Here is an 8,113-nt window from a genome sequence, read left to right on the forward strand (position 1 = left end):
CAGAGAGTTCATAAAGCAGTGCAGAGAGGTAGAGAGTTCATAAAAGAGTACTAGGGAAACAGTGAGTTCAAAAAGAATGTGAGAGCAGCAAAGAGCTCATAAAACAGTGTGAGAGCAGCAGAGAGTTCATAAAACAGTGTGAGAGTGGCAGGGAGTTCATAACACAGTGTGAGAGCAGCAGAGAGTTCATAAAACAGTGCGAGAGCGGCACAGAGTTCATGAAACAGTGCGAGAGCGGCAGAGAGTTCATGAAACAGTGCAAGAGCAGCAGAGAATTCATAGCACAGAGCAAGAGCAGCAGAGAGTTCTTAAAACAGTGTGAGAGCATCAGTGTGTTCATAAAACAGAGCAAGAGTGGCAGAGATTTCATAAAACAGTGCGAGAGTGACAGAGAGTTCATGAAACAGAGCGAGAGCGGCAAAGATTTCATAAAACAGTGTGAGAACAGCAGAGATTTCCTAAGACAGAGCATGAGCAGCAGAGGGTTCAAAAAGAATGTTAGAGTGGCAGAAAGTCATAAAACAGTGTGAAGGAGGCAGATACTTCAGAAAGTAGTGCGAGAGCAGCAGGGAGTTCATAAAACAGTGTGAGAGGCAGAGATTTGATAAAAGAGTGTGAGAGAGGTAGAGAGTTAATTAAACAGCGTGAGAGCGGCAGCGGGTTCATAAAACAGTGTGAGAGAGGTAGAGAGTTAATAAAATAGAGTGAGAGCAGCAGAGATTTGATGAAAGAGAGTGAGAGGTAGATAGTTAATAAAACCGCGTGAGAGCGGCAGACAATTCATAAAACAGTTTGAGAGCGGCAGAGTTCGTGAAACAAAGCAAGAGCAGCAGAGAGTGCAAAAAGCAGTGTGAGCATGGCAGACAGCTCATAAAACAGAGTGAAAGAGGCACAGAGTTCAAATAACAGTACAAGAGCGGTATAGAGTTCAGAAGATAGTGTGAAAGCAGCAGGAAGTTAATAAAACAGTCTGAGAAAAGCAGAGAGTTTATAAAACAGTGTGAGAGAGGCAGAGAGTTCAAAAAGGATGTGAGAGCGGCAGAGAGGTCATAAAACAGTGTGAGAGCAGCAGAGATTTCATAAAAGTGTGAGAGAGACAGAGTTCATAAAACATTGAGAGGCAGAGCATTCATGATTGAAACTATCATGAGAGAGGGTATAACTCAGTAGTAAAGCATTTGACTGTAGGTCATGTGGTTCCTCGTTCAAATCCTGGTGCCACCTTAACAAATCTAACTTGTTAGGCTCATATCAAGAATGTGTAAGCTTTCTAAAGTCCATTACAATGATTAAAGATTACAACTCTGATCAAGGTATTCCAGCCTGTTCTGTTGACTTCTGGCTCCTTCTGGCAAAGTGATCCAAATCAACCCAGTCCCTTCCTTTTTACCCCTTACCTGGTGGGATATAATCCCTTAATTATATCTCCAATCTACTCTTGAAATCTGCTATTTAGTTTTTCAAGGACCAACAACCTCAGTGCAGCTCAGTGGTGGATCAAATATCTGTACATGAAGAAACCCTGTGGTCAAATGCTAATGCCCCCTTGTCAAACCAAACTTCATCCACAAATGTGGAAATTGTGAGCACATTCCTCCACTCGACATGCTCAGTACTAAGCAGAGAATTCTGTGACAAAGAAGGAATTACCTTCTATTGTGTTGGTGTTTGGTCCTTTAACATAAATATCCCATTTAACTCCATCTATTGTCTTTTTTGCCCTTGCCAAGGAAATTATTCCCCTTTAGGTTTTTGTACAGATAACGCTTCAAGTCTGAATGCGGACTAAGAATTTTAGCATAAGCTTTGAAAATTCACCTCTCATTTAATGCCAAACCTGCTTCTTGTAGGACTTTGAGGACTGTTCTCAACCGAGGGACATGTTCTTCCCTCAATGAATGTCGCCCACATGTCCTATTACTCCATCCATGCCTTCCAGGGTCAGAGACATCGTTCTCTGGTAATATCTCCAGTGCAGAAACAATTCTGAATGGTAATCTGCTAAAACAACAACAAGACAATGGTGTGATGAAGGTATTTAGCATTCAGGATTCATTGCCCAGAAGCAACTGCTAAAAGCCACTGTTAGCATCCAAGTTTGTGAAGAGGGAGATTTTTGCTAATTTGGAAACACTTTCATCTCCTGATGCCATTGGGGGTATCACCTGCCCTAATGACTTGTTTAATTGAGCCAAGTCTACTCAGATTCTAATTAAACCATAAGACTTTGGTCCTTTGAACATTCTAGAACAACACTTCATGGCTCTGTTTACTGGAGAGATGACCTCTTGTTGTAACATATGTTCAGTCTTGCTCTGGACTGTTTTTCAAGTGTGGGAGAGGGACTGTCCTAACTGTGAAGAGACATTTTGGATTAGCACTTGCCCTTAGGGTTATGTAGTATCCTGTTTCCAACTTTTTATGCATGAAAATAGGGATGGAAATTAATTCCTCATGTCATGAATACCTCACTATGCTGCTCATTGGCAATTTCATCAACATTGTTAATGAGCCTCAGTTGCAACCATTTATCTGATCCATAATGATGACTCCTGGTTCCTTGTAACAAACAGGGGTTCCACACTTTCTTGATGCTTGTATCCAAATTTTGCCAAGCGGTGTCCTATTACTTTTAGTGTGTCCCACCTGAGCCTTTCAACAGGAACATAGCTGTAATGTGATATTGTTAAGCAATTTCACTTCATGACATAATACTGAAACACCTGCACCGATATCTAGCTTTAATTTAGCGGGTGGCCATCAAGTTGCAATTTAGCGCTCCAAACATCAAATTCTGTTTCGTTAACTGCCCCGAAGAAGTTTTTTCTGAGGTTCTTCCAGTTCTTGGATTTTACTTTGTTTCATTGAGCTCTTTCTCCTTTTGAGCTAAAGGAAGTTTGGATCTACAGACTATTTGCTCAAATCTCATTTCATGTCTTCTATTGACATTTTCAAGATCCAATGTTTTAGATGAGGGGATGTAGCTTAGTGGTGGAGCATTTGGTTGCAGATCAGGAAGTCCCTGGTTTCCCCTTGTTAATTCTGTTCACATAAATAAAAGTGGAAAATGTATATGCTTTCTTTTAACCAGCATGGATGAATCATTGTAAACCTTTGGAATTGTCTATCCCAGATGCTGAGTCAATGAAGTTGATAGATTTCTAGATACCAATGATGTCAATGGACGTGGGGATAGCTTTGGACGTTGGCATAAAGGGACAAAGTCAGCCATGGTGTTGTTAAATGGCAGTACACGCTCTCAGGATTGAATGGCCCACTCATGCTCCTCTCTCTGCTTTTGAAATGTTCAAGGGTATGCTCACAATGTGAGGGGGTATAGCTCAGTGGTAGAGCATTTGACTGCAGATCAAGAGGTCCCTGGTTCAAATCCTGGTGCCCCCTCACCAAATGAGACTTCGTAAGTCCATGTATCAAACATGTACAGGCTCACATTTTTCAAAATCCATTACAATGATCCAAGATTGCAACAATGATCAAGGCATTCCAGTCCATTCTGGCTCCTACTGGCAAAGCCGTTCCATATCACAGAATCACAGTGTAGAAAAGGCCCATTGTCCCATCGGGTCTGCACTGACAGGTGAGGAACACCTGACTGACTGATCTTGGCCCATAGGCTTGAATATTATGACGTGCCAAGTGCTCATCCAGCTATTTTTTGAGTCGCCTCAGGGACATGCCCTCCGTGCCATTTGGCACAGCGCGGAGGAGCTTTCTGTGCGGACTGCTGCTGCACTCCTTCCATTTCCTCACCCTCGTCCGCCGCCCAGACACGCCCTGGCATGCCTTGTTACCGTCCGGCGGCAGAGGCCACCAATGGGAGGCCGTCTACGGAGGTGTCCTCCCATTTTCTATCGGGGACCTGGATTGGAGGGTGTTGCACGCAGCAGTCCCCTATAATCGGACCATTGATTGGTTCATGGACTCCCAGGACACCGGCCTTTTTTGTGGTCTTGTGGAGTCCGTGGACCATGCTTATATAGGGTGTGGTAGGCTGCACTCCCTTTTTAATTATTTAAAATACCTTTAGTTAATGTGTTGTTTGCACTTCAGTCCCACGCTCCTGATCTATGGGCACCTGGCGCAGAGGGGATCGGGAAGGAGGAGGACCTCCTCGTGAACCTGCTCCTGGGCCTGGCCAATTTGGCAATTAACAGGTCCAGGCAGCGGGCGATCGAGGGGGGAGTCCTGCTCGATTGTTTGTCCCTCTTTCTCCTCTACCTTCGCCGGGTGTCCCTGGAGAGAGAGCACATGGTTTCTGCCGGCACTCTCGAGGCCTTCCGTGCTCAGTGGGTACCGTGGGGACTGGGGTGTTTTATTGACCCCTTTAATCACATTTTGGTTTAATGTTTGTAAGTTTCCTTTAAACTTTGTCCTTGGTTTTACAGCTGACCTGACTTAGGGGCTATGCTTGATTTATCCCTTATTTTGCTAATTTAGTTTAAATGTTTTAACTCCAAAAGAATTACTTTAGTTGTGTCCCACCTGAACGTTTCAACAGGAGGATAGTGTAATGTGATATTTTTAAGCAATTTCACTTCATGACATAATACTGAAACACCTACACCGATATCTAGCTTTAATTTGGCGGGTGGCCATCAAGTTGCAATTTAACACTCCAAACATCAAATTCTGTTTCTTAACCGCCCCCAAGAAGTTTTTTTCTGAGGCTCTTCCAGTTCTTGGATTTTACTTTGTTTCATTGAGCTTTTTCTCCTTTTGAGCTATAGGAAGTTTGGATCTGCAGACTATTTGCCCAAATCTCACTTCATGTCTTCTATTGACATTTTCAAGATCCAATGTTTTGGATGAGGGGATATAGCTTAGTGGTGGAGCATTGGTTGCAGATCAGGAAGTCCCTGGTTTCCCCTTGTTAATTCTGTTCACATAAATAAAAGTGGAAAATGTATATGCTTTCTTTTAACCAGTATGGATGAATCATTGTAAACCTTTGGAATTGTCTATCGCAGAGGGCTGTAGATGCTGAGTCAATGAAGTTGATAGATTTCTAGATACCAATGATGTCAATGGACATGGGGATAGCTTTGGACATTGGCATAAAGGGACAAAGTCAGTCATGATGTTGTTAAATGGCAGTACACGCTCTCAGGATTGAATGGACCACTCATGCTCCTCTCTCTGCTTTTGAAATGTTCAAGGTTATAGTCACAATGTGAGGGGGTATAGCTCAGTGGTAGAGCATTTGACTGCAGATCAAGAGGTCCCTGGTTCAAATCCTGGTGCCCCCTCACCAAATGTGACTTGGTAAATTATGTTTAAGACATATACAGGCTCCCATTTTCCAAGATCCATTACAATAATCCAAAATTGCAACACTGATCAAGGCATTCCAGTCCATTCTGGCTCCTACTGGCAAAGCGTTCTGAATCACACAGTATAGAAGAGGCCCATTGTCCCATTGAGTCTGCACTGACAGGTGAGGAACACCTGACTGACTGATCTTGGCCCATAGGCTTGAATGTTATGACGTGCCAAGTGCTCATCCAGGTATTCTTTATGAGTCGCCTTGGGGACGTGCCCTCTGTGCCATTTGGCACAGCACAGAGGAGCTTTCTGTACAGATTGCTGCTTCCCTCCTTCCATTTTCTTGCCCTCGTCCAGCACCTAGACACGCCCTGCCATGCCTTGTTGCCGTCCGGCGGCAGAGGCGCCCGATGGGAGGCCCTCTACGGAGGTGTCCTCCCACTTTCTATCGGGGACCTGGATTGGAGGGTGTTGCACACAGCAGTCCCCTATAATCGGACCATGGATTGGTTCATGGACTCCCAGGACACCGGCCTTTTTTGTGGTCTTGTGGAGTCCGTGGACCATGCTTATATAGGGTGTGGTAGGCTGCAGTCCCTTTTTAGTTATTTAAAATACCTTTTGTTAATGTGTTGTTTGCACTTCAGCCCCACGCTCCTGATCTACGGGCACCTGGCGCAGAGGGGGTCGGGAAGGAGGAGGACTTCCTCGTGAACCTGCTCCTGGGCCTGGCCAATTTGGCCATTAACAGGTCCAGGCAGTGGGCGATCGAGGTGGGAATCCCGCTCGATTTTTTGTCCCTCTTCCGCATCTACGTTCGCCGGGTGTCCCTGGAGAGGGAGCACGTGGTGTCTACCGGCACTCTCGAGGCCTTCCGTACTCGGTGGGCGCCATGGGGACTGGGGTGTTTTATTGACCCCTTTAATCACATTTTGGTTTAATGTTTGTAAGTTTCCTTTAAACTTTGTCCTTGGTTTTACAGCTGACCTGACTTAGGGGCTGTGCTTGATTTATCCCTTATTTTGCTAAATTTAGTTTAATTGTTTTAACTCCAAAAGAATTACTTTAGTTGTGTCCCACCTGAACGTTTCAACAGGAGAATAGTGTAATGTGATATTTTTAAGCAATTTCACTTCATGACATAATACTGAAACACCTGCACCGATATCTAGCTTTAATTTGGCGGGTGGCCATCAAGTTGCAATTTAACACTCCAAACATCAAATTCTGTTTCGTTAACCTCCCCCAAGAAGTTTTTTCTGAGGTTCTTCCAGTTCTTGGATTTTACTTTGTTTCACTGAGCTCTTTCTTCTGTTGAGCTAAAGGAAGTTTGGATCTGCAGACTATTTGCCCAAATCTCACTTCATGTCCTCTATTGACATTTTCAAGATCCAATGTTTTGGATGAGGGGATATAGCTTAGTGGTGGAGCATTTGGTTGCAGATCAGGAAGTCCCTGGTTTCCCCTTGTTAATTCTGTTCACATAAATAAAAGTGAAAAATGTATATGCTTTCTTTTAACCAGCATGGATGAATCATTGTAAACCTTTGGAATTGTCTATCCCAGATGCTGAGTCAATGAAGTTGATAGATTTCTAGATACCAATGACGTCAATGCACACAGGGATAGCTTTGGACGTTGGCATAAAGGGACAAAGTCAGCCATGATGTTGTTAAATGGCAGTACACGCTCTCAGGATTGAATGGCCCACTCATGCTCCTCTCTCTGCTTTTGAAATGTTCAAGGGTATGCTCACAATGTGAGGGGGTATAGCTCAGTGGTAGAGCATTTGACTGCAGATCAAGAGGTCCCTGGTTCAAATCCTGGTGCCCCCTCACCAAATGTGATTTGGTAAGTCTGTGTTTAAAACATGTACAAGCTCACATTTTCCAAAATCCATTACAATGATCCAAGATTGCAACACTGATCAAGGCATTCCACTCCATTCTGCTGACTTCTGGCTCCTTCTGGCAAAGCGTTCCATATCACAGAATCACACAGTGCAGAAGAGGCCCATTGTCCCTGCACTGACAGGTGAGGAACACCTGACTGACTGATCTTGGTCCATAGGCTTGAATATTATGACATGCCAAGTGCTCATCCAGGTATTTTTAAAGGATGTGAGGCAACCCACCTCCACTACCCTCCCAGGCAGCGTCTTCCAGACCATTACCACCCTCTGGATAAAAAAGGTTTTCCTCACATTCCCACTAAGCCTCCTGCCCCTCTCCTTGAACCTGTGTCCCCTCATCACTGACCCTTCAACTAAGGGGAACAGCTGCTCCCTTTCCACTCTGTCCATTCATTCCAGAAGACTGTAGTGGCTGAGTTAATGAAGTGGTCAGATTTCTAGATGCCAATGACATCAATGGACACGGGGATAGCTTGGGACATTGGCATAAAGAGACAAAGTCAGACATTATATTGTTAAATGGCAGTACAGGCTCTCAGGATTGAATGGCCCAGTCATGCTCCCCTGTCTACTTTTGAAATATTGACGGTAAGGCCAACAATGTCAGGGGGTATAGCTCAGTGGTAGAGCATTTGACTGCAGATCAAGCGGTTTCTGGTCCAAATCCTGGTGCCCCCTTCTTAAATGTAACTTGTTAAGTCAGATTTTAAAATGTGTACGGTTCCCATTTTCCAAAATCCATCTTAATGATCAATGATAACAACACTGATTAAGGTATTCCAGTCTATTCTGCTGACTTCTGGCTCCTTTGCAAAGTGATCTAATTCAGCCCAGTCCCTTTCTTTGTGGAATACTATCCCTTAATTATATCTCCAATCTGCTCTTGAAATCTGCTATTTAGCTTTTCAAGGACCAACC

General features: G+C 44.0%; 4 non-coding genes across 4 annotated transcripts; all 4 read left to right on the forward strand.

Annotated features, from left to right (window-relative positions):
- The first annotated feature begins 3,330 nt into the window (after positions 1 to 3,330).
- trnac-gca lies at positions 3,331 to 3,402 on the forward strand. The gene has a single exon. It is a non-coding gene; the product is annotated as a tRNA-Cys (tRNA).
- Positions 3,403 to 5,195: 1,793 nt separating this feature from the next.
- On the forward strand, positions 5,196 to 5,267 carry trnac-gca. The gene has a single exon. It is a non-coding gene; the product is annotated as a tRNA-Cys (tRNA).
- A 1,779-nt stretch (positions 5,268 to 7,046) lies between these two features.
- trnac-gca lies at positions 7,047 to 7,118 on the forward strand. The gene has a single exon. It is a non-coding gene; the product is annotated as a tRNA-Cys (tRNA).
- Positions 7,119 to 7,801: 683 nt separating this feature from the next.
- On the forward strand, positions 7,802 to 7,873 carry trnac-gca. The gene has a single exon. It is a non-coding gene; the product is annotated as a tRNA-Cys (tRNA).
- The last annotated feature ends 240 nt before the right edge of the window (positions 7,874 to 8,113 follow it).

This window comes from Carcharodon carcharias, chromosome 12, assembly GCF_017639515.1.
Source record: "Carcharodon carcharias isolate sCarCar2 chromosome 12, sCarCar2.pri, whole genome shotgun sequence".
Lineage (NCBI taxonomy): Eukaryota > Metazoa > Chordata > Chondrichthyes > Lamniformes > Lamnidae > Carcharodon > Carcharodon carcharias.